This window comes from Coturnix japonica, chromosome 1 (genome assembly GCF_001577835.2).
Source record: "Coturnix japonica isolate 7356 chromosome 1, Coturnix japonica 2.1, whole genome shotgun sequence".
NCBI classification, from domain to species: domain Eukaryota; kingdom Metazoa; phylum Chordata; class Aves; order Galliformes; family Phasianidae; genus Coturnix; species Coturnix japonica.
In genome coordinates, this window is record NC_029516.1 from 110,497,074 (window position 1) to 110,524,224 (window position 27,151).

Sequence of the window (27,151 nt, forward strand, 5' to 3'; positions counted from 1 at the left end):
TTTCCTTATATCTTCTGTATTTCTACCATTTTGCTTGTAATTGCTATCCTTGTTAATACCAGCATAGTTACTGCCAATACAAGGGAGATCACACAGCAAGTGTAGGACAACCTTGGGTACAGACCTAGCCAGCATGGGTTTGTGAAGGGTAGATCCTGACTGACCAGCCTGATCTTTTTCTATGTTTGAATGACCTGCCTGGTAAATGATGGAAAGTCTGTCAACTTAGTCTACCTAGACTTGAGCAAAGCCTTTGACATTCTGGATAAGCAGACAGCCCGTGGCTAGGACAGGAACACCCTTTGCTGAGCAAAGAACTGGTTGGATGGCCAGGCCAAGAGAGCAGTGGTGAATGGAATCACATCCAGCTGGTGACCAGTCACAAGTGATGTTCCCCAGGGGTCAGTATTGGGGCCTGTCCTGTTCAATATCTTTATTGATGACCTGAATGAGGGCATTGAGTGCATCCTTAGTAATTTTGCAGATAACATCAAGTTGGTAGGAAGTATCTATCTGCCTGGAGGTAAGAAGGCAGAAGGATCAGGACAGGCTCGCTAGCTAGGCTGAGGCCAATGGGATGAAATTCAACAAGACCAAGTGTCAGGTCCCACACTTTGTACACAACCCCAGGGAATGCTACAGGCCTGGGGCAGAGTGGCTGGAAGACTTTGTGGAAGAAATAGACCTAGGGGTTTTGGTCAATGCTTAGCAGAACATGAGCCCACAGTGTGCCCAGGAGGTCAAGAAGGCTGGTGACATCCTGGCTTGCATCAGAAATAGTGTTGCTAGCAGGAGCAAGGAAGTGATCATCCCTCTGTACTCAGCACTGGTGAGGCCACACCTCAAGTACTGTGCTCAGTTTTGTGCCCCTCAGTACATGAAAGACCTGGAGGCCCTGACGTGTGTAAAGAAAAAGGCAATGAAGTGAGGGGTCTGGAACACAAGTCTTATAAGGAGTGGATGAGGGAACTGGGATTATTTAGTCTGGAGGAATCCTTATTGCTCCGTACAGCTGCCTGAAAGGAAATTGTGGTGAAGTGGGGGTCAGCCTCTTCTCTCATGTAATTAGCTTTAGGACTAGAAGGAATGGCCTCAAGTTGTGTGAGGGGAGATTCAGATTGGATGTTAGGAATACTTCTCAGAAGGAGTGATTAGGTGCTGGAATGGGTTGCCCAGGGAGGTGGTGGAGTCACTGACCCTGGATGTGTTCAAGGAACCTTTAGCAGTTTAGTGGGAAATACTGTCGATATGTGGATGGTTGAACTGGATGATCTTGTAGGTCATTTCCAACATTGGTAGTTCCATGATTCGAAGATTCTTTGTGTTCACATCATTCCAAGTGCTACATTTAGTAGTATATTGCTTTAGAATAATATTGCTACAGAATTATATACAGACAGAAGAAATTCCTCCCTAGCAAAAGAGTAAAAGGGCTGTTGCCATTGCCTAATTTCAAAGACCTTCAGTGCCTGAGTCAGAGCACAACTCCCTGAATACACAGCTACTCCAAGTTTCTGATTTAACCCCATTCTGTGACTTCTCTACTGGGGCGCTGACATGACTCAAACAGGAGTGAGAGAACACTTTATGTCAAAAGAATTCAGCTTTACACATCTTACTCTGAAGTTCCTCCATGTAAGGAAATACTTTCTAATCAAAGAGAGAATGGATCTTGGTAACCAGCCCTGCTGGAAGCACAGATGTGAAGATGCTTCTCAGTCTCTCATCATTTCTAGTCCTGCAGCAAAGAACAGATGTCTATGGCTCTCCACAAGATGTCCATTTACACAAGTATGGTTATCACAGAACTGGCACTAGCAAAGGTTTGCAGAGCACTTTGCATTACCCCATGAAGAGAGGGGACACAAAATGTCTTCTTCATGCTTTGGTCCAATGCTAACAAGCCTATCATCTCCTCCTTAGATCACAGATCACATCTGCCATGAAGACAGGTATTTTCCCTCTGTAAAATGAGAAATCAAAGCACAGAGCTCTTATTACAGGCATAATCATGATGACAGAAAAAGCAATCCTGATTCTCCTCATAAAACTAAGCTTTGTTTATTTTTGCCTTTTCACTAGTGTTTTTAAGTTGTTACTGCACAAGGGAGAAGTCGATGTTTCCTGAGTTTTCATAAAAGTTGCCTGCTTAACTCAGGGCTTCTGAGGGCTTTTCTAACCATCACTGTTTATATATGTTTTCAAGTCTCAGCATCTCCTTAATCTACATATTCTCCTTTTAACAGCAGTCTCTGCTACACGTTATCACAGCTCAGTTAGGTGTAGCTGAATAAAAGGCATAACTAATTATTTAGCACAGCAAGTATTGTGATATCTGAGGGTAAGTATTGCAAAAAGCCAATTGTATGTCAGCAGTCTGTAATGTGAGCATCTAGTTTTTCACATAAGAAGTTAATCATGTACATCCAGTACATCCTTGGATAGCCAACAATTTGCTAGACTAATCTCTGAAAGAGATGCTAGAAACTGCATGAAAATAGAACTTGATTTCTACATGGGGGACAGAGCTGTGACAGAATGTGAACTGGAAGTAAACCAGATATGAATGCAGAGTTTAGATCAAAGATATCTATGTAAAACATCCCATGAAGCTGACTGTGGGGCTCTCAGTAAAGGAAAAAACAAAACAAAACACAAGATACGTGTTTAATCTTTCTCTTTCCCTTTCCCTTTCCTTTTTGTTTCTTCCTGTCTGGAAATTAGCAGCAGTTCACTGTATTCATGATTCATGTGAGGCCAAATTGTGGCTCATAGTAGCTGTATCTCCACCCTCACACCATTTATTCTGACTTTCAAAATATATTACGGGGACCATGGGGATAAGCAAAGGTTGTTGTGATGCAGATTGCAGATGCAACTCCTGTTTCTTAGTTTTGCCAGAGAATAATCTTATCTGTTTAAAATCCTAAAATCCAAATGTAATGGAGAGTGAGAAATTGAATAAATATTTAAATCTGAAAATGTCTCATCGAATAATAGCATAGGTTGAAAAGAAAATTAATGACAATCTAGATACAATCCCCACTGCAATGAGTAGGAACTAGACCTGGTTGCCAAAAGCCCCATCCATATTGGCATTGAATGCTTCCAGGGATGAGGCATACACAACTTCTCTGAGCAAGTTATTCTAGTGTCTCATCTTCTGTGAGTAAAAAACTCACCTCACACCTACTCCAACATACTGGATATGTCCCAGACTTCTTTCAGTCTGTACCATTTGGCAAAAAGTATACTCTATTTGAAAACAACCTGCCAGCTCTGGGAAGTGGAGAGCAGACTCATTATCCTCAAAATTAGGTTTGCATACTATCTTTTGCCCTCTTGCATCAATATCAAGAAAATTTCCTTGATTTGGCTCAGGAATTGGCTATCCAAAGACAGGCCAGGCCCTTTCAGAACAGGAGAAAGGTTACTTTAATACTTATTTAGAAGAGAGAGAACAGCTATTTAAGCATGATGAGTAGAACACTGATCAGAAATTACACTTTAAACCCATGGGGTTTAAAAAAAAAAAAAAAAAAAAAAGGAACAGGAACAGGAAAAGAAAGGAAAACAGAAGGGGAAAGGGAAGGTGAAAGGAAAGGGGGAAAGGAGAAGGAGGAGAAGGAGAAGGAGGAGAAGGAGAAGAAGGAGAAGGAGAAGGAGAAGAAGGAGAAAGAAAGAAGGCTGCTTGCTTCTTTCCAATTAATTCTGCATAAAGAAAGAAATTGAGAACATAAATTCATCTTTTTCATTCCTTATTTCAGAGACATAATATGTTGCCTTATCCAGTGTTTTTCTTCTTTTCTTTTTACTGTCTTCTTAGATTACTATGAAAGCAGCTTGTGGAGTTTTTTGGAGTTTTCTCATGCCTTGTCTGGAAGGTGCTTAATTAAGAGTGAAGAAAAACAGATGAGAGAAAGAATTATATGCAACTTACCTAAAAGCCTTGTTCTCTTTATTTCTCACTTTTCATTGCTTTTGTATTTCCGATTATATACACTTGTTATTACACTTATTTCTTTAGTCATCTGTAAAATTCTCTGGGAAAAGGAGTAGACAGTGTCTATATTTCTAGTGGGAAATAAAAGTGGAACAGAAAGAAGGGAAGAAAGGAACAAAGGTAGAAAGGAACAAAGGTACAAAGGAGCAAAGGAACAAAGGAAGAAAGAAAGGATGTTGTCTGACTGCAAAGCATTACTTCTGCACCCAAAACTTCATTGTTTGCATACTCAAAATCTTACGTGAATGTCCTCCCAGCTTAATGTTATGTGGAAGGGCCATGCACCATTCAGCTCTCAACCCTTTTATATCATAGAATCATAAAATCATGAAGTTTGTAAAAGACCACTGGGGCCATCTAGTCCAACTAGCAACCCATCACAACATGCCTAATAACCATGTCCCTCAGTGCTACATCTTCACGGTTCCTAAACATCTATCTCCAGGGACAGTGACTCCACCACCTCTCTCTCTGGGCATTCCAGTGCCTCACCAGTCTTTCTGAGACTTGTTTCTTATATCCAGTTTGAACCACCCCTGGTTCATTCTGAGGCCATTTCTTTTTGCTGTTTCCTGGGAGAATAGCTTGATCCTGACCTAGCCAGAACCTCCTTGAATGCAGTTGTAGAAAACAGAATCATTCCTTTCTCCTCTTGAAATAAGTAATATGGCAGGAAGGGTTACTTACAGAGAGCTCAAAAATTGTTTTTGTCAATATGTGTTATGGCTGACTACATATACAAGGCCTCCAGCAGAAAAACTTCCAGAAAAATTACAAGGAGCAAAACTATAAGGAACAACTTTTACTTTGACTAATGAAGTAAGCACCCTGACAGGAGTGCTGTATGCTATATTTATTCCAGCAGTACCGAGTTATCTTCTTTAATACATGAGGCACTGGGAAAGAAGATAGCAGATAATGCTGGAAATGGTAATAGGATGCAGAGTCAAATGACAGCTGAGCTCATGGTGAGTGTTTCTCCCAGATCAGTTCAGATCAGGGGTCTGTCTGACAGGGACATGGGCAGAGATAGTTATCAGTCCCCCTCAAACTGTAGCAACAATTTGAGATAGATACACAGTCATAGCCAGCTTAAGTCTTTCAAAAAGGTAATGAGGTTCTGCTTCTCCACAACAGTGCAAATTATTTGATGTCTTGAGTAAGTGTGTGCACTGCCAACTCAGTGACGTACCTGTTGTTTTGTATTCTCTCAGTACTAAGACACCAAGGTAGTGGAGGCTGTGGCACAGGACCCTTAGCAGGGTTCCACTGCCCGCCATGTCTGCCATTTAAATCAGTAGTAGAACTTACAATGTAAATGAATTATTCAGGGAAAAGTGTACCTGAAAGGTAGCAGAAGTAGAAGGTAAATGGTTTTTCTGGTGTTCAAATCACAGAGCATCAAGTGATGATGGTGGCTCCCGAGGGTTGAAAAAAGCTGGGATACAGATCAAGGAAGTCTTGATGTCTTCTTCATAATGAACTAATCCATAGCCAAATGTGAACCAGGGGCCACACACAAATAGAAAATGATTCCTATTGAATGTCTTAGGTTTTTGAACAATTCCATACTTCTCTCCAAAAATCAAGTGAGTTGATGACCCTCAACAACTTGTTGCCAGAGAGTAGGTATGAGCCATACCATAACATCTTGACATTTTTCCAGGCATCTTCTTCATCTTCACATATTGCACTGGGAACTGTAAATGTTCTTGTTAGTTTCAAGGTCAGCTTTTATTTCACATCACTGCTTCTGAGAGACATTTCTTCAACAAATAGCATCCTCCTTTCCAAAGAAAAGACTTTTATCACAAGGAAGTGTACACTATCCTACAGAGAAGGTGGATTTATTTATCACTCAAGAGATACACATTAAACCTCCTCACATTACTTATAGACAGAAAGACAGATTATTGTGGCTGCAAGAGAATAGTAGCTCTAATGAAAGAAAATGAATCTCCAGCTGATTTGTTCTAGGCTACTAACAAAGGCAAGAAAGAGATCCTTATTTTATTATAAGAAAAAACTCTCCCACACATTTGCAATATAATTCTTCAATTTTACATGCTTTCAGAAGGTTTTTGGTTTTTGGTTTTTTTTTTTCTCAGAAATCCCATGGACAGCATTGCAAGAAGAGATTTTGTGTGATTTTCCTATTGACTTAATTTTCTGAGAGCACCAGAATTTTTCTGAGTGCACTTATAATTCAGTATTTCTTTCCTCATATTTCTTGTCTCATTCTGTGGCTAAAAGAGGCTGCTCCCATTCAGGGGCCACATCTCTATTCTGTATTTGATCTGTGAGGTGTTCATAAACAATTTTAATGGAAGAAATGGGCAACATTCTTCTGCCTCTCAACTGGCTATATGTAGAGCTGACAGAGATTATCTGATATACACTTCTTCCAGACCTTACTTTTGCCTGAATACATTTGCCCATCCTTGGTGTGAATAAAAACATACAACAGCTATCTAAGGTGTCTGAGTTAGGGAAATAAGTTGTTTATGAAAGTTCTCCATGTGGTGATTGGAAATGGAAATAGTTGAAATGCTCACAGTATGCAACACTTATTAGAAGCCTCACAGCATAATGTAGCTCTCTTTTCCAAACACAGGCTCCACTGTTGCAATTACTCAGACAGAATGTCTGCACAACTGTACAGAGAGTGAAAAATAAATCCTAAAAGAATACTAAGCTATGAATTATGGAGATCTATATTTGCATTTGAGAAGAATGCATATGATAAAACCTGTCTGCAGTCATCTTTCCAAAGAAGTTGGATTGCATGTGACTGCACCCCCTGCTGTGATACACCATGAGTTATACAAGAGTACTGCTGTTACTTTACTCATTTCTGAGGTTTCTGGGATCTTTGCAATTTCCTTTATGGATTTCTAAATCTATAAAATGATTTGTACATGGAACTGCATGAATGTGTTGTCTTAAGTCTGAAGTGACAACGAGAAACAGGAAAAAGAACATGGCAGGGAAGATAACTCTGAGGAGTGTTAAACACTCCCAACCTGTTGTAGGGTTTAGTTTTCTTTTAAGATGTTTTAAAAAGAGTGCAAAAGCAGTCTGCCTTCATTCTAAAGATCTGCTCACAACCAAGAGCATTATCATAAAGGAGAGACTTTAAAAAGTGTAGAAATACTTATTAGCCATTTGTCTAATCAGTCCCAGTACCATGTTGGATGATCCCGCAGGACTAGGGCAGATTTTCTCAGTGTACTGCAAACCACTTGGATCTCTGCTTTTTTTCAGCAATGCAGCATCCGAGGAGGTTAAGATTGTTTGAGCTTTACATGAGATCATGGAGTATAACAGCCTTCAAGAAATACAGAAAGCATGAAAACAGGACAGATCCCTTCAGTGTTTAAGATTTGCTTATGTAAGCCAGACAGAATACAGAATTTACTCCTTTCAAATGGCGTTCTAACATGATTGACAGCTCCTGTCATCTGACAGAGAACCTGATTCATAAGATATTGTTCTTGTTTCCATATTTTAAGCTAAAGAATGATGAGGATCAAATAGCAAATCTGTTGTCTGTGGAAAAATAGGCAGTTTCACATTAAATCTGTATGAAATGTTTCTCAAATGATACACAAATAAGACCGTATTCTGTGCTTGTTTGCAAACAGAAAGTTGCATAACATGATCGAGCCTGGCAGCTATCTGGTATTTAAAGGAAGTTGTTACAAACTATATTTTAGAGTTAAATATGCAGTTATAAGTGCCAGAAGTTGGAAACAAACCATAGTCTGTGGCTTCATCAGCCTTAGTTCTGAAAAAAAAATATGTGCTAACATATGCTTACCTTAAGGCCTACTGGCGTCTGGGCCATAGACTTCTGTAAAAATCTGAACTTGTCACTATTCCTTTTTCATCTCTCCTAAATAAATTAGGCTTAGGAATGATATCGATAAGTTCCAACATTCAACAGAGAGCAGAGAGAGCAGAGGTAGTCTAGACACCAGCTGCTACTCAAAGAGGTTTCCTACAGACAAGATTTCTGTACAGCTTTTGATAAAAAGGGTGTCTGTGTTTTGTGTGATCCTAACTCCTTATATATTTCTCACAATAAGACAATAGTTACTAAATTTCTTGGTTTTGATCTTTACTTAAAGTATAAATTTTCTAATATATCATTTCAAAACATTTTGAAAAGTAAATTGGTTTCATTTTTTGCAGCCTTTCTCACTTTGAAAACAGTCTTGGATTTCGCTTTGTAGCTCAATTGCTGTTGTACCACATACAGGTATCACATGTATCACATACATGCTCAGGGGACATAATCTCCCTTTTTTCAGCCTTCTAATCCACCACTGAATCACTGCTGAACTCCTTAAAGAATAAAGTAAGAATTTCCTGTTTCATGGCTTTAAATTATTGTGTGGAATAAAAACGAACAACAACAAAAAAGTTTAAAGGTAGAAATTCTTCATTGTACAACATTGTGTAGAGAAATTATACATTTATAGTTTTACACAGAATTTGATAGAATTATTAGAGAATCATCCAGCATAAACAAAACAGATTTATAGATGGAGACATCTTAATGGCAAATGACTCATGATTGTCAATTGCCTAAGAGGAAGAATGTAGTCATTGGTACATAGAATTTATACCTAAAATAATCTTCAACAAATCATTATTGATGCCTATCTACGTATAAGAATGATAAGGCATGTTCCATGCTCTTTTTAAATGCCAGGTTTTCCCAAGATGTTCAGAAACTTTGAATTTGACTTACATCCTGTTCTGTGTTGCATGGTCAACGTGGATTGCTCAGAGGTTTCCCATGGGAAACACAGGATTGTTTTCCATCCTTTAGTCTTGGAGAAAAATGAGAAGTTCTGCTGCCTGAACTAGCATGGGGAGAACACTGACATCTATGAATATCATCAGCTTGGATGCCTGAAATCTTCCTGCAGTTTTCTTCACAGGTAACAGCAGCCAGAACAGTCTGCAGCCCAGTAACAACTTCCTTCATTATCTGCCATGCTCTTAGGCCAAAGTCAGCACAGAGATCAACAGAGAGCATAATAGAGTGAGTGTATTACCTGTGAGAGTTATTTTTCATATTGAGAGTACAAAAAAGCAGCAAGAATGGCTGAATTCTGTGGCAAATGTTTACTTAAATACGTTCCTTCATCATCATTGCTTTGTATTCCCATTTGTGAATATCAAAGTACTCTCTCAGCAGCTGACTGTTTCTTCTGACTGGAGTTGCACAATTAGTGAAATGTTTTTGTGGTTGCTCAGATTTAAAATAGAAAAATCTTCTTATTTAGAGCTTGGACATAGAGAATTGAGATGATCTGAATTGAGCTGAGAGTAGAGTTTGACTCTAAATGATTCTTAGATCAATACATCTTGATCTGTCAAAGAGAGCTTTCACATCTGAGACAGTAGTGATGTATGGATATTTTACATACCGTTATTGTGTGGAGTCAGTGAAAGCATAGAAGCATCTATGAAGAACAAACTTTTCCATTTTCTAGTGCCACTAGAAAATATTCTGCAGGGACTACATCACACTCTGCAGAAACTTCTGTCACTAGTGGCTGAATATGTGCCTCAAGCCTCATTATGCTCGTGCAAGGAGATAGATGACAGATGAACAGCAAAATTTTGTTTCTTTGTAGTTCTGCAAAAATCAGGGATAGATGCTCAGTGACTACAGAGCTTTGAAGAACCATAGTTGCAGGTACACTTGAGCATATGTTCTGTTAGTGATATTCACAGAAATGAGATTTTCCATGATTTCTTCTGAACACTGCTGTATTTCTCTCTGAACTTATCCACTTATCTAGTACCTAATTCCAGTGCATAACATTCTGGAAAGATTAGTGCCTTGCTAATCATATCATTGCTTTGCAAGTTTCTGCTTTGATATATTTTTTGTAACCAGAAGAAAACGACCTCTGAATTCTATTTCATTGAGCCATGTCATCTCACTTGAGATCTGCACCAGTTACACTATTATATGTTTTTCAGTCCATTCTGATATTGTTTGGGATGAGATAACTTGACCTTTAGGAAATACATCTACAGCTGAATGTGCAAGAAATGACAGCCTGAAACAGTATGTTCTTGTCAGGATAATAAAGCCAAGCTCCAAAAAACATCTTATCTATGCACACTCCTTTTCTTTCAGTAGTGACTGCAATTTCAAGGGGAAGGTAAGCAGGTGATTGATTTGTTTATAGGGAGTCATGAGAACACATTGGAGGTGAATTTCAAGTGCGCTCTTGAACTCTGTGTTAGCTGTGGAATAATGCATGGATTAAAGGTTCAGTCACAGTGCCTGCACTGAGTATAGTCCTGGCTACCTTTTGGGTATTAGAAAGATGGTTCAGGGTTAAAAGACTTAATGAGCATTCTGGGAAACATCTGGGGAAAAAAAAAAAAGAACCCATGAGACCTGGGAAAAATGGGGAGTTAAAATTTAATTATCCTTTGGAAAATTTTCAATACAGGTGATTAAAAAAAGATGAGATGCAACTGCGCCGTCCAAGTTTGCCAATAAAATATATAAAGCTACATGAAAGGTGAGGAACTCTTCACTGTGATAAGTACTCTGAGATTTTACAGTGAATGCCAGGGACTCTATATGTTATATGGCTATATTTGTTGGTAGTTTCTTCTATTTGAAGAATTTGTTCTTCCGCAGAGATTTTCCCCATCTGCAGTGCAATCATCTTGCACTTTGATGTGTTCTTGTTCTCCCATCAATTGTAATGGCTTTCAGCTGTGTGTGTCCATGGCACTGAGAGACAGTGTGTGAGTGTATTGAGAGCTGCCTTGGAAGTGGAGTAGCCTATGCATTTAGGTCAGCCAACACTGCCTTGGTCAGCTCAAAAGTAGTTTTTCCTTTTTGATTCTAGCAATTATTCTGGGAATTGGGTAATTCATATAGAGATACTCGACTCTGTTCCACTAAAAACAAACAAACAAACAAAACAAAACAAAACAAAAAAAAAAAAAACACCACCAAAACCACAAAAAAACCATGACTCAGGGCTTAGGCTCCCTCCAGAGGAGAAATTCACACATATCTTTTAATCATAGATAACAAAATTTTCACAGAGGATTGCCATGAAGCATGGAGCGTTCATGTTTGATCACAGACCACCTGAACAGCAGTTGCTGACATGCAGAAAATGAAGGAGATGAGAAGGATTTTCTAGATTTCTCTGATACATAACATATATATATGGGCTATAGTGATACATCCATTTTTGAAAACCATACTTATACGATTTGCTGAATGTCATGTGTTTGGGTTGTATGGGACCTTAAATATAATCTATTAATAATTCTGTGGATTCTGCCCAAATAATCCTTCCAGGCAAATAAAGAAATAAATTGAAGAAAGGCAGTGATGCAAGCACAGAAACTGGAAGGGAGTATTTATGGATATTCATGACCCTGTGATGGACTCCTTCCACAGTACGGGCGTCCTCTTTGTTTGTGTCTCTGCTGATAACAGTCTGTAAAGTGTTTCTCTAAAACGATGAGTAAATTATTCATTTAAAAGGCAAATCTGCTTGTAAATTTCTAGAGAGATGACTTATCCCAAATATCAAATAAAGTACAGATCTTTTGTCTAATTGTCATCTCAAAATGACAATGAACTAAGCCATTGGTAATGGACTCATTTATCCAGACTCATTAAATGCTAGTTTATCTTTTAAATTTATACCACAACATCACAAAAGGAGTAGATCTTAGGGTTCAGCATGTTGCTGCGAATAATTGAATGTGAAGTTGCCAAATCTTTTTGCATCTGATTCATTCTACATTCTTGGCATAATTCTACATTCATTATTGCCAGAAACAACGGGATATAGAAATTAATTGGATTAATTGAAATCAATTTGCATAAATGAAAGTTGACCTTTGTTCGCTTTCATAGTCTTGGTAATTTTTTTGCATATTTCTGACAAACAAACAGAAATTCTTATACAGGAGTCCACATTTGCTACATACTCACACTCCCAGAATCCTACAATACCAATAGATTTCTCAGATTATTTGCCAAGAAAGACACAGTATAGTGCCTGGAGCTGATGTTCTCTACAGGTTGTATTCCTAAAAATAGCTTATACAGAGAATCATGCATATATTCAATCAGGTACTTGGTTAGGGAAGGTCTACCTGTTCTCCCCTCCCAAATCCTCCAACTTCCATTTGTGATCATACATTTCTCAAGCACCTATTCCTTGAAATGCAAGAAAGAAGATAATCTTCACAGAAATTCAGCATTTCAGCATTTATTTTGATTGCCCTTATGCTTTTCAGCTCAATTTATGAGTGCTGGCAATAGGATATGGCAGATGCTTTCTTAGTAATATAGTTTCTGCTACAGTCTCAGTGTAGTTAACAGCTTTCTGACCGCAGAGCAGTTTCTTGTGTTGGCAAGAGAACACATTCAGTGTCATGGTCTCTAAGCCTCAATCAAGGAGGAGTTCTGCAAAAGCACGTAAAGTCTAGGTTTGAAATTCTAATCCCAATGTGATGGCTGAAAATCGAATCTTTTCAAAATAAAAACTCAGTCTGCCTGTTTTCTCAAGTTGTACAACTCATCATTTCAAATGAAGCACATTGTTTATGAGATACATCAAAGAAGACTTCGTCATTCAGGAAACAGTGTTTGACTGACATATATAGAATGTGCTCTTCTGCGCTTATTCTTATAAAAAGTAGAAATAATGTCCCGTGTCAAATTTCAGCACATCAGAGTTTGGCTTGCTTGTGGTATATCTGCTTTGGAATATATTTCTTTCTCTGGAGTCTGTCCATGCTACAACTGACAAGGTGAGGAACAAGTTCAACCACAAGCTGCATTACATGTATCTCAAGCAGATGATTTACATGTACAATATTTTGAGAGATGAAAGATAAACTGAGATCTATGAGGCTCCTCTGGATTATGAAATATTTCATATTTGATGCTTCTTCCTTGAGAAAATGATTTTTTCATCATAGTACCCTCCTGTTTTTCCACACACTGTGTCATGAATGCATCTTCTTTCTCCAAATTAAATGAAGGCCAGCAAGAACAATTAACTCTAAGTTGTATTTTCTGTCCACTGTAGGCATGAATGCATTTGCAAGCATACCTGTATGCCCAGGAATGTAAAGCATAAAGACATATAGGCCCCTCTATTTCAGGCAGATCGGAGAGCTAAAAAGAAATTCAGCTTCCAGCCCCTTGTACACACATGCAGCCTCTTGGTTTAAATGAGCTGAAGAATCTCATAGCAAGTGAACCATACTGAACCTGTTCCTTGTCAAAGACTCAGCATCCTTGGGAACAGACAGAGCCAACATCATGTTTGTGATTGGGAGCTGGTTTTTCTCCTCAGAGGAGAAGGGCCATCTGCAGAGCTCCCCGCGGCAGTGCCAGCCTGCAAGTACACTGGGATCTCAACAAGATGATTTTCCTTCCACTCCAAACATTGTGGTAGCACAGAGTAGGTTTGCATCCTTCAGTACACAAAACATCTCTAAATATATATTTAAATAAACAGAGCACGGGTGTTTGTACATATGCCAGGCCTGCTGTCTAACTTTTCCAGCTTGAGTGCCAGGGAAAGCATCTGTGCTTAACTATAGTAGAGATACCATGCCCTGAGGGCCAGAGGACATAGTCCTGCTGAATTCTTATGCTGCTCCTTTGCAAAACAATTCATCAGCTCTTCTAGTCTGTAGGAAATTAACAGACCCTATTTTTCTCCACCTTTCATCTTTACTGGTCCTCTTTCCATTTTCTGAAATAAGCCAGACAAATCAAATCTCTCACAGATCATGAAGGTCAGTGTTTGGAAACCTAGCTCTTCAAAGAGCTGGGTTTTTGTGTCTCCCCTTAGCCCTATGCTGTGGCAAAGGTGTCTTTCTGGGTGCCTTCTTTCCTTCAATACCTTCTCTCCTATCATGTTTTAACTCTTCACTGAATGGCAAAACTCATGTTGATCTCCAGTTTGAAACCTGCAACACAGCTTACATCTCCCTTTCAGTCTTTCTCCAAACCCAATTCTTGAATTCAGCTTTCCACTTCCAGGCCTTCTTTTCTCCTTGCAAACATCCACAGATGTCTATGCCTATTTAATTTAGGGCCACGTGCTCAATCCCTCATTCAGAAATCATAAGTGAATGACTTCCATGATGCCTGGTGGTGTTCAGTCTACCAAAAAAGCATCCAAGAATGGCAGCTTCTCCCTCAAGGTGATCAACTCATCTGGAAGTTGAAATGCAACATAGAATAGTGTTGGATACAGCATTATCAGTAAATAGAATAATGTTTTATTTCTTTGGGGCAAGTTTTAGAAAAAGAAGCAGAAGTCCACCTTCCTGGAGATAGACTGAATTGGTCATACTTAACAGTTCTGAAACTGGGGAATATCTGCCACTCCTTTCTCCTTGATCACATGTTGAAGAGGCTAGAATAACACTGAACTAACAGTTGTCAATTTCTCATAGGGTCAGGTATCAGAAAAAGAGTTTGAGACCTCCTGCTGCAACGTATAGCACTATGGACAATGAAGTCTTTACTGTTCTGTCTTACAGCTCTGAATGACTTCTGGCCACATTCTGTGAAATTATGGCAATAAAGGTGTGTACTGAGGGTCTGAAATGAAAAGTAGAACAACAGGAAAACTATGTCCATAAAGCATGAGAAAAGGAAGAGTGTTGATAGAGGAGGAGGGACACATAGTAAATTGAAACACATGTATGAAAATGAGCTACAACCTCAGCAGAAGCTGTGGCTTCAAAGAAAAGGGATTCAGGTGCCCTCACACAAACAAGTTTACAATTTCACTGTCACTGAATGGGGATGATTTGAAACTTTCTTAAATTAGCTTTTGTGTGAATCAGTAGAATTAGCCCTTTGTTTTTCAGCTTGCATTCTGTATAGCTCACTTCTGCATAGTGACAGCATGGCATTCGGTGAGTTTCAGAATGTCCGTCTGGCTTGATCGCTCTGCATTTATTTGTGAATATCAGCAATAAAGCACTCAGGAAGCTGACTGTTATGCGTGTCAGGGAACAGCTAGGTTCTTCTATTCCTGTTGGCAGGACAAGCCAGTCCAACGGAAGAACAAGGAAAGCAAATGCTGTCTATGAAGTTGGTACTATTTCAAGATGTTTCCTTACTCAGAACTAGCAGAGCTGTGAATGCAAGCTGCTGCAAAAGACAGAACAGGCAGGAAAGCTCATTGTCTTAGTTCCCAGAACTTTTAAGGTCAGGCATATACTGAAATGGTGAATCTTTAGATTTCATGTTGAATGCACACATGCATTTGACTGGACCAAATGGTGTCCACTTTGGTTATGCAACTAGTGAAATTCCACTGGGATACTGCCCAAACTATCAAGATGGGCCAGAACATGCCTTCTGTTACTAAAGGAAAAACAAAAACAACAGAGGCATAAATGACAAACAAAGTCAGCCCCAGTATTTGCTTACTAGCACAGCTCATCCCATGCATTATGTTCTTGATCAGAGCTATACAGTGAGTTGTAGATAGATGAGCTAAAAAATAAAAAATTAGTAATTATTAAGTTAGGAAAATCAGATTCTGGGGGTTACAGAGCCACTAATTACATCTGCCTGGAGGGAAAACAAATAACACTTAGAAAGCATTGAATTAAGTGTGCTCTTGAGGCTGCAGTTGTAAGCCCTTGTTCTTACAGAATGACTTAATTAGTTACATAAAAGCTTATCAGCTTCTGTACGATTTTATTTTAAACTAGAATTCATTTTAGTTTAAAATTTAAAACATCGAACACTAGGGCTGCTATATTTACCAGTGCTAATTTTAACTGTTACGTTAATAAAGTCCATGGTATCTGCTAGGGCCAGCAGTTAATTTCTTACTCATACCAATCTCTCAGATTTCTCATGCCAAAGCCCCACGTCAGCCTGGCACCAAGGCCTGCCATTCAGCTGATAGCAGTGCCTCCACAATCTGTTCACTCTCTGTTTAGTTCAAAGGGCTGGCAGCAACCACAGCCAAATCTACAGCATTAATGTTTGCTCCAGGACCTCAGGCCCATGCCCTCTGCAGAAATCAACAAAGAAGATCAGGCTATCAAAGGCAGCTCTGATGACAGCAGTACCTTCCTTAAGTGGCTGTGGATGGCATAAGTCCTGGTCCAAAGTTCTCACTCACAGAATTAAGATTTGGATTCATACTGATCAGTGAGCTCAGAGCAGTTCCAGCAAGTATCCCCAAGCTGGGCAATGATAATGTAGGCAGGCACTACAAAGAGTCTTGGTACCAAGAATTACCAGGACAGACACAAGGGCAGAGAGGTCTCTTTCTGATGCTATTGGGCAAGATTTAGGGCAGTGGCTAGAAGCATTGTTTGGATGAGTGATAAAATTCCCAGCCCAGAATTAAGGTCATTCCTCTCATCCTTATGAGAGGAAACAAATAGGTAATGATATCAACCTCAATGTCACCCCATGAAAGCTCACTACAGCAGAATCTGCAGGAATTTTCCCATTGACTTCAACAACAAATGGGACAGTCTGCACTCCTTGTCAAAACTGAACCATCGCTCTGGTACGATGGGCCATTCTGTGTCTCAGAACTCTCAATATGCTAATGTTTCCATTGACTCCTTGATAAATCAATAAAGTCAGAAATCCTCAGTAACCCTTCCCTTTTAATTATCAGACAGTGACATAATGTATTAAGTCTATTGACTCACAGTAGTGTGTTGCATAATGGAAATGCCCTTGGAAATGCATGCTTTTGTACCCTTCATGTTTCCTCATTGTAACTGCACAGGTTTATATACTGTCAATGTGCTATTTTGGGCTAATGCATTGCAAGGGCATTGGGGTGTCAACAGTTTATCAATGACATTTTGTCCTCTTTTGTGTCATTAGTGCTATTTAAGAAGGCAAGCTATTTATGTCAGGACCTCCCCCTAAACATAGTGAATTTTACAACATAGCCATATTAATGCACTGTTACGGCTACCCCTTCCTTGTATTAATTATGATCATATTTGCATTTAGGATGCAATCTTATCTGAATCCACTGCAAACTACTGTCTTTGAAAGAGAAGGTCTCTAGCATAGAAGTTGCTAGACCTCTCCCTGGATGTCATGTGCATATGTTACCCAGGGGCCAGAGCAGTACCTTTTTTAATCCATGAAAATATACTTCAAAAAAATATCTGGAAATGTAAAAAATATTTTTGGGCATTTGTCTAACTTTCTCTTTTTTGTTGTGGGTATTTTGTTGTTGTTGTTTGTTTGTTTTTTAACCTGTACATTACTACCTTAGCATTCAATCAATGTTGTATGAAATCATAACCAGGTTCACATCAACAACCCTTTTTCTAATCAGTAAACAATCCATTTTTCATACATCCTACTTTCAGTAGAGAGATTTAATTGTTCCCTAAAACAGCCAGGTGTTTTTCATCCACCTACCTCCAAAGTGACAGATTAATAAGACTTTGCCTTTTCCTGGGGCTCTACGTCAGTAACATTAATTCTTAATGGCTCTTGTTCTGGGATGATCTGGAAATACACATAGGTACTTTCTTAAAGCCCACTTATTCAATGAGATTAAAAATATTATTTCTCTTATTAAAGAAAGCATTAACTCTAAGTCTAGATAAATGTTCGTGCTTGTATATAGTGTCAATTAAGAAAATTTTTCTGCTGTTTAAAACTTGTCTAAACACTGCTACATTTCGACCTGGGTCATATGTGTGCCAGAAGAGCAGATATTGCCTGAAACTGTGACTCCATGATGTTAACTGCTGAAATAAGCATATTGAAAGACCTCTATCTTCAAATGTCTATATATATACTTTTTTCTATTTCACAAAAGGAGAAATTATTTTTGAGAAACTTCAAAACATTCAGTCTTTCTCTGATATTTGCCCTCACAAATGAAAAGTCAAAAGAAAATCTGAAAAGTACACAAAAAGTAGAGAGTTGCCTTCTCCAGAAGAGATTTATTCTATTCTTTATAGGGATATTGTTTTTGGGGAAAAGGGGGGGAAAAAAGAGGTATTTTAAGGGATTTAAGCATTTTCCTTCTTGATACTCAGTGCCGAGTGGAAATTCTTCTGAATGATAACTTACAGATGATAAGTATCACAGAATTAACAAGGTTGGAAAAGACCTAGAAGATCATCCAGTCCAACCATCACCAATACTTCCCAGCTAAATCATACCCCTCAACACAACATTCAAACGTTTCTTGAACACTCCCATGGTTGGTGACTCCACCACCTCCCTGGGCAGTGCATTCCAATGCCTGACTACCCTTTCCGAGAAGTAATACTTCCTAATGTCCAGCCTGAATCTGCCCTGGCACAGCTTGGAACCATTCCCTCTAGTTCTATCACTGTCTACATGAGAGAAAATGCAGACCCCTAGCTCAATACAGCCTCCCTTCAGGAAGTTATAGAGAGCAATAAGGTCTCCCCTGAGCCTCCTCAGAAGTCACTAAGTAGTAGTCACTAAGATCCTTAAAATATAAAGTTGCCAGCTCTCCTGGGAACATGACAACTTGTCCTATTAGCTCAACAGCCCAAGGAACTGTGTACCACCAGAAGACTTAAAGGAAATGTGGTCGTGCTGCAGCATAGGTTGGGCCTTCTTCATTCTACACAGGTAAGAAAACAGAGAAAGGAAAAAGTGTAGAAACTTCACTGAAAATATATTTATGGTTCTGTTCACAGTTTTAGAATGTATAAATTCTAAGAGGATTTATTAGAAATATGTCCAATGATACTGATTTCTGTTAGTCAGTGATCGTCCTGTTACAACTCTCCAAAAGCTGATAAAAGACGGTACTGCAAGTGTCAGGGCCCTGCAGACACAAGCAGGGCCTTAGCACCTGCTCTCCATCACAGCCATCACCCCCACAGCCTCCCTTTTCACCCCAGACCAGGGCTGTCTATCCCTGTTCCCATGATGTCACTGCAGTGCCAGCTTTCATCTTTGTCTCTGATCCCACCTCCTTTTGCTAATGGCTGGATCCTGGCCCTGGCTCGTTACTAGTTGTGCATGGGGTTTTCAATGACCCTGTTATCAGAACCTGTCTCTACCCAACCTTCTGTAGATCTTGTAGGGCTGTCCACTACCAGTGGGAGCATTTGCCTCTTCAGCTCCCCATTCCTCAGAAGTAAGACAGACAATCCTCTCAGTACTCTGAAAGCAAGCAAACAGAGTTAGCAAGAAATAGATGCCTCAAATGTATGTGTAATTACTGCATGCTGGACATCCATCCTTCAAAAGTGTTTTCAGTGAAATGGCACCTCTCTTTCACCAGTCCTCTGTCTGAACCATCAGAAAATGCTCAGTTGGGAAGGATCTTGTGATGCTCTGATGCATCTTAGCAAGCTGTGCAGGGTGGGAAGTACAGCTGAGTGACAGACCCTGAGGACATTGATACAAATGGTTTCACAGTACCACTTGAGTTTTCCAGCTGCTTTTTGACCATGTTTTCTTTGAATAACCATTCATAAATGCATCTCTTATTCTAAGTAAGCACAGCCAAATGGAAAAAAAAATGTTTCAGAAAGTATACAGCATATATATTTATATATGGATTTATATATACACACTAATCAATAATTGCTGTTTACAAACGTCTTGAAGAAAAAAAAATGTTTTCTCATTTGGAGAAAGAGAGTGAGCTAGAGAGAATTACACACACATGCAAGTGTATAAGCATAGCCAAGTGCACTCACACTTTCTTTTTCAAATAACAAACAAGGCTGCTTGAGGCTTTCCAAATTCAGTTTGATGCCCTTTGCATTGCACAGCTTCCCAGACCCATCTGTACAAGCTTCTGTCACACAGCCATCCTCAAAGTGCATATATTAAAATTTAAGCTAGGTTGTTTACAAAATAGTTCCAAGACTGTCCCTTTGTGGAAATACTGGTTTGCAGAACATCTGTTGCTTTCAATAGTCCATACAGAGCCATTTGTTTCATCTGAAAGCAATGGCATTTCCCTGTGCTATTGCCATGCTCCCATGAATCAAAGGAAATATGTTAAGAGCATTCAACCATTATTAATTTTTTATCTGGGGACTCTGTCTTTCTCTGATCACACATTTATCAGCATTAATTTTTACTTGATTTTTAATAGCATGTTCTCTGTGATGATTTTTATTAAATAGGAAAACACTTGGAATCTGAATTGGGTAAAATGGCTCAGTGCAGGTTTGTTAGTGGTTTTGGCTTCATTTCTGTATGTGCAGGTTGGTCCATTTTGTAGAAAAAGCAAATAACCAGCAACTGTGTCAGCTTCCGTTTGGCTAGCATTAATTTCTCTGAAAAGGAGATTCAGCATGTAATACCCGCTCAGCCCATTCTATTTTTCTGTAGATTTGCTCTTTTCTCTTTCAAAGGTTGGTTGGATTTTTATTTTTATTTTATTTTATTTTATTTTATTTTAGTCAGAATTCACCATAAGTCAGGATGAGATTTTTCTGTTGACATCAAAAGAAATATAATGCAGTCTGAAAGTAGAATTCTGCAGAAAGTAATAAAACACTGATAAAACAACATAAACATTTCCAGCGCATGTGATATACTCTAATTCTGTGTATCATAAAGAGCAGCAGAGAAACTCTTAATCATCACTTTCACAAATGTTTTCAATTAGAGGCTTGCAAATTATTTAGGGTGAATGAGTAAATATTATATGGTAGCTAATTCCTTCTAACTTCCAAGAGGCAATAGTATATTCTGCTTTTTCCCATTCCAGAAAATGTTTTACATTACAGGGAACAATGAATCAGTAAAATAATCATTTTTTTAGAAGCATGTAAGAGTCTGGGGAATTACTCCCAACAGGTTCTACAAGCTACCCCACTTCTTAGGAGGAGTGGATACAGCATCTTAAATGACAGAAGGTAATGTGAACTAGTCTGCTAACTTTGGTCACTTAGAAGACAAGTCATTGGAACAAGTTTACAGTAGAAATGCCTGCAATTAAATGCCATGGGGGAAATGTGTTTGGAGGAGAGGGACCTGACTTTGCACATCTGCAGTTACAAATTTTCCAAATTAAAAATTGAATTGTCCTTCTTACTAGGAGCTCTGAAAAGTTCCTTTTCAAAGTTAAAGCTATGTAACACTGAGAATACTTTAAAATATTTCCCTTCTTTTTTTTTTATTGTCCCCTTTAAGAATGGTACAAAAGCCTTCATTTTATACTCATAACTGGCATGTATCTAGACCTTACTAAGTCATAGACACAAAGACAAGTTGATTTGAAATACTTTATCAAAATATTTTTTAAAATATTAAATAATTAAAGAAATAGACAGTATATGTCTGCTTAAAAATAGTCAGTCTGGAAGGCTTTACTGAAGAAACATATGCTCATTCAACCAATGCTTGTATAAGGATGTGGCATCTGCATGTGTGCTCTAGCAGGCTCATTTCATCATCTCTTCTTCTTTCCACAAAAATCACAGCTGACTGTTCTTCCACTTGACTACAGTTACTTCAGGCCTCCAGTGATGTTACACTGCATGGAAACACGATGCTGCTTCTGCAGAAACGTGGTCCTGAATTAGATATTTAAGACACACTACAAGATTTTTTGTAGGTACCTTTTAGCATTTCACAGCCTTAGACCATTAAATCCACAAAAATGTTATTACTGCTATGGTTGCATAATTAGAAAATAAAAGAGGCACCTTTAAAAGCTATGGTTCCAGCACTTAGGTTAGCTTGAAGGATTCTCTCTACTGTAGTATTTTCTGCTCACTTGACTTCACAGTGAAAATCCTAGTAATCATCATTCATTTCAGCCATCCCAGTAATTTTACCTGAAGCACAGAAAATGTTCTGCTTGTTCTCTCATGCACATATCAGTCTGCAGAGGCTGGATGTGAAACATGTGTTATTCTACCAGTAAAGGAGAAGAAATAGGATATCTGAAAAGAAACGTGAGTCACTTCTTGACTGTAAATAAGAAAAGGTCAAAAGATGTAATTTCTATGAGCCAATAATTTGGGCAGAAAAAATCCCACTGAATTGTGAAGACATTCAGGTTCTGTTTTTAACGTTTATCCATAAGCTGCTGCTATTGCAAAAGGAATAAGGTATTTTTTCACCTTAAAATAGGATAGCATAAACACTGCTATTTCTTGTATACGTTTTCTGAAACAAAGTGAAAACTTATCAGAACCAGCTCACCCTTGTGGCCAATATTGTTCTTGAAATATCATCAAGAAAACTGGTGAAAACAGTTCTACTGGAAAATTTGTGATTTTATTTGGATAAAAAGCACTACCTGGACTCTCTTTTTGATAGTCTCCATTTCTATTTGCTCTAGAATCGGCAAATAATCATTAGTAAATACCACTTTCCAGAAGGAAAGGATTTATCCAAGGGACCCAGCGTGAAAAGCAGGCTGCCACACTGTGAATCATGGACAGTGGCTGGCTACACATTCAGTCTCCATATTCTCATACAGAGGATATCTTGCACAAATGTGACAAGGACTCAGGACACAACCTGATGAATATTGGAGCATTCATTCTTTCTGAGCAGCAGCCATTTTCTGACTGCCCGTGAAAGGATTTAGCTCCTACACTACTCACTTTTGCAGACCAGGCATCACAGGCATCCTACAGTGCAACATTTACCAGTGTCAGTGTAGTATGGGTATGCTGGTGTAACTGAATAGCAGAACACAGCTGGGGAAACTGCTGAGGTCCAGGCTGTGGTTCATGGCACGTTCAAATATTTAATTAGTGAAGCTGATTGTTGTAAATCTTCAGTACTTCAGAGTTCTGACTTACTAAAAAAAAAGCAAATGGACAAAAAGCTCATTCACTGATGTTTTCTCATGAAAATAAATAAATAAATAAAAATGACTTTTTATTGCCAACATAGGAAGGGCCAAGATCTCTACGATTTTCACCACCAAGCTTTTTTATGTGAAACCCAGGGGAATAGGTGTCAACTAAATAAAAGGCTAGTAGGAGGGATGAGCAGTTTTTGTGTTATAGCCACTTGCTTTTGTAGCTACAAAAGCTTTTCCAAGAGAATAAAAGATAACTTGATTTATGATTCATCATATTATGATGGAACTGGGGAAAGAAAGTGGTAGCTTGCTTAGCTTTCAGAATTCCATTGGCAATTTCATTTTATTGTAAATAGATTTCCTTCCTACATCTGGCTTAGAAACTTGTTAAGTATTGAGAATTGTTGTAGGGTAGTGAAACCTGCAGATTATGAAGAGGAAGTCATTGTAGGTTTCAGTTTCTGCCAGGAATAATAAAGCTAGAAAAATATATCTGTTACGTGAGAGTTGGTGCTGAGAAAGTATTATCTTCTGGGTGTGAATAAGAAGTTTCTTACTCTTAAAAATCATAATATACGTGGATCTCTGTGAAATTCTAACAGAAGTTCATAAGTAATCTTTGGGAAAGTAATCTACAACTCTACTCTGCAGGTTGCAGTATCAGTACCATTACTGAGCCTCCATCTGCATAAACAAGTTCACACAGAAAGATTTATAGAAACTGAAGAACATAAGCACCTTCAGTAGCCTATAGCAACCTTTAAATCCAAAACCTGTTTTTACATGTGTGGGGGCTTTTTTTTTTCCTCCCTCAGTATTCATCCTTCACCTTAAAGGCCATTGTCAAGTGCTTTGAAATTTTTGCTGTCTTTAGGTATTGTTATAGATGACTTCAGGGTTACTGCTTTGAAAGTTTCTTGCTGGAAAATCTCTCACTTCCTCGTCTCTTGACATTTCCCCTATTGTATCCACTGATGAAGTGAATGCTGATCCTTAATTAACAGAAGTAACTTTATTGAACTGAGCGACATGGTTTCTTGACAGCAAAAGATTTCATCATCAGTTGGGTTTTCCACAGAACATTATTTAAAGCTGGATTTACTCATTTATTTATTTATTTATTATGCAATAATGGAAGTATCTTAGAAGTTTTATCTCACGGAGAAAATGATACAATAATCACCAAGCGTTGGATTGTTCACCCACTAATAGGGAACGTGAGCTGGGATTAGACCATCGTGAGACAGGTTAGTTTTACCCTACTGATGATGTGTCGTTGCGCTAGTAATCCTATATAAGAAAGATGCATATAAAATATAAGGCAGTAACTGAGAAGATTAGCTAGATAAGTTAAAAATAATAATAATAATAAAATTACAAATCTGCTAAAGTGCAGTTAGTCTCATTCAGAAGAAAGAAATCAGACCCAAGAGAAGTCAACAGGAAAATGGAAAATCTTCAATGACGGTGTGCAGAAAAGAAGATAGAAGAGCGAAGTGGGAATCTGGAGAATAACTGCAAGAGATTCAACAAACCCAGGTATTACAGAAGCAGGAAGTCAGAAGAGAATTAGTTATCCCCAGGGCAGAGATGACCACAAACTAAAAGACAGTAAAAATGTAAATAGACTTACAGATTTCTGTCAGTAATCACTTTTCACCGTGTCACAACTGAAGTATACATTCAACAATCCACGATCAGTAACTTCAAGTAATGAAGATAGGCCTCGAATACAGACTTAAGATGAAAAGTACAGGAAAAGAGGCTGGAACAAACTGGCAAACAGCAACTCACTAGAACTAGCTGGTACCTATCCAAAGCTCTGCAGGTGCTGAAGACAGAAGGGATTTAACAGCTATCAAAATATGCAATCTCTGGTTGAAATCAGCAGCTACACTGGAGACCTGCAGGGTAACAACTGTTCCAGCTATTAAAAAAAGAAAGGAAAAAGAAAAGGTAGGGAGCTGGAGAATTGCAGATCACAGAGTTTTATTTCAATATCAGTTAATCTCGTAAAAATTAAATAAAAATAGTCTTTTAAAACATCTCAGGGAACATGATAGGATCAATGTCTGATAAAGCCCCGTGTCTTTTGTATGAGTATAATCACTGAGAAAAAAAATGTGAACAGTGAGTCAGTCAATTAATTTTGCAGATGGTTGAAAATTATTTCATTTGGCAAGATGAGAGAAGATATGCAAGGTATTCTGAAGGGACCTAATAAAGATGTGTCAGAAAGAAGTAGAACATCTAAAAATTGGTACTGGCTGATATTCAGGAACAACAATTGAAAGGAACAGTTTCAGCCCCATGAATTCGCTAACCCAATTTACTTTTAGAGACAAGAAATCTGCAGCATTTTTTATTTAATGGAAGTCTAGATATAATATTTATGAGGTTTGTAAGTTCTTATGTATAAGGAGTAAAATAATTATTAACCACTGGAGCCTACAGGGCAGTAACATTTGTGGCAGGTCTTTATCCATCTTCAGGAATCACAGGCGTAAGGATCCAGGCCATTTAAAGGCCAGTCAGCCTCAGTTCAGTGTCCCTGGGAAGATAATAGAGCAAAATGTTGTGATTGGTGGTACAAAGTCCAACTGGCAGCCATAAACTACAACATCCCTCAGGGGCTGACACTGAAGTTCATACTGTTTACTGTCCTCAATATAATATGTCCTCAATATAATAATGTCCCCAATGGCAGAGCAATATGTCTCAGCAAGTCTGCAGACAACACTAGATTAGTAGGAACAACCAAGTTGGTACCTGAACATTCAGAGCAGGCGGAGACAGGCTGAGCAAAATTCTTAACAGATGTGCAAAACAGTAGGGGGAAAAAAGTCTGTGGGCACAATTTGAAGTACAGGAAATTCCAGTCAAATATAAGGAAAGTATTTTCATTATAAGTGTAGTCAAACACTGGAATGTGTTCATACAGTTTTGGGGATCTCCAGCCTTGGAGCTGTTGAATACTTGATTAGAAACCTTCACAAGCAAACTGATATAATTAGACCCTCTTTGAGCAACAGATTGGATTAGATGACATCCAAAGATCTCCTTCAACCTAAATGATTCAACAGTTCTGTGATTTTAAGTGAATTCAAAACTCTTCACTGTTAGAAGTCAGGAACCTTCCTTTGAAGCATCTAACACCCAACTGTGTAAGAGATGGGACACCAACTGTTTTAAACATCTTTAGATCCCAAAGCCTGTCCTAAATCAGTGAGTAGTACAGGACCCAGAGGCATGCTAGTAGATTGCCTGCATGTCCCAGAAAGGCTGATGTGTAAGGTGCCTGTGGCTGAACATGAATGAGTCCATGTGGAATAGCACACTGGTACAAGGTAGCTTTAAAGCTTACCTCAAAAGACAATAAAGACATAGCCCTGAGGCATCTTCTGTCCAATCCAGTATGGCTGTTTCTGTCTGTTTACCAGAAAAACTCTTTTAGAGGGATTTTTAAACAAACAGCAAGGTGTCTTAAAAAAAAGGGAAAAGGAACCATGTACCAAGAGATGCAGTGATTCATCATTTTGTCTGGATATCATTTGATGGTCCTTCTTTGGTGAATCTACTTTTTTTACATTCTCTTAATTTGAAAAAGTGTCCATCATAGTACAGAAAATCACATATGCTTTCTCAAAAGTATTCAGAGCAAAGATAGGCTGATCTTATTAACTTAATTTTATATATACATGTATTATGTTCTTTGATGTCTACATATGCTGTCCTGACATTTTACGTGGGATATAGCTGCATCAACCTGGAGAGGAAATGTAATGCTTCAACATTAATTCCAAACTTCTTGGTAATATTTCTTTATACTTTTATGAGCTCATTTCTACTGATATGCTATTCACAATCTATATTGGTTCCTGTAGGATACAGCTTGAAAGTTTTCTCACTCTAAGAATACAGGTTAATAGTTTATTTGAAGAGTGAAATGTATTGCAGTTTGTTTTGCATGGAATGGCAGGTTAGAGTAATAATGAACTCAGTGAAAGGCTATAAGCAGAGAGGAGCAATATTGGCAGGATGTCATTATAGACCAGCACAATGCAGAGGGATATTCTTGTTGAGTACAAGAAAAACTGCCCAACTGACAACTTCCATAACTTGGTGAAAGACTCAATAGCATGCTGCAAGTTCTATTCTAATAGAAAAGATTGTAGTTACTCATGAAATAGAGGGAAAAGAAATCTAGAAGATTGAGAAATGAAAAAAAAAAAAATTAAAAAGAAAGAGAGAAAGAGAGAGAGAGAGAAAGAAAGAAAGAAAGAAAGAAAGAAAGAAAGAAAGAAAGAAAGAAAGAAAGAAAGAAAGA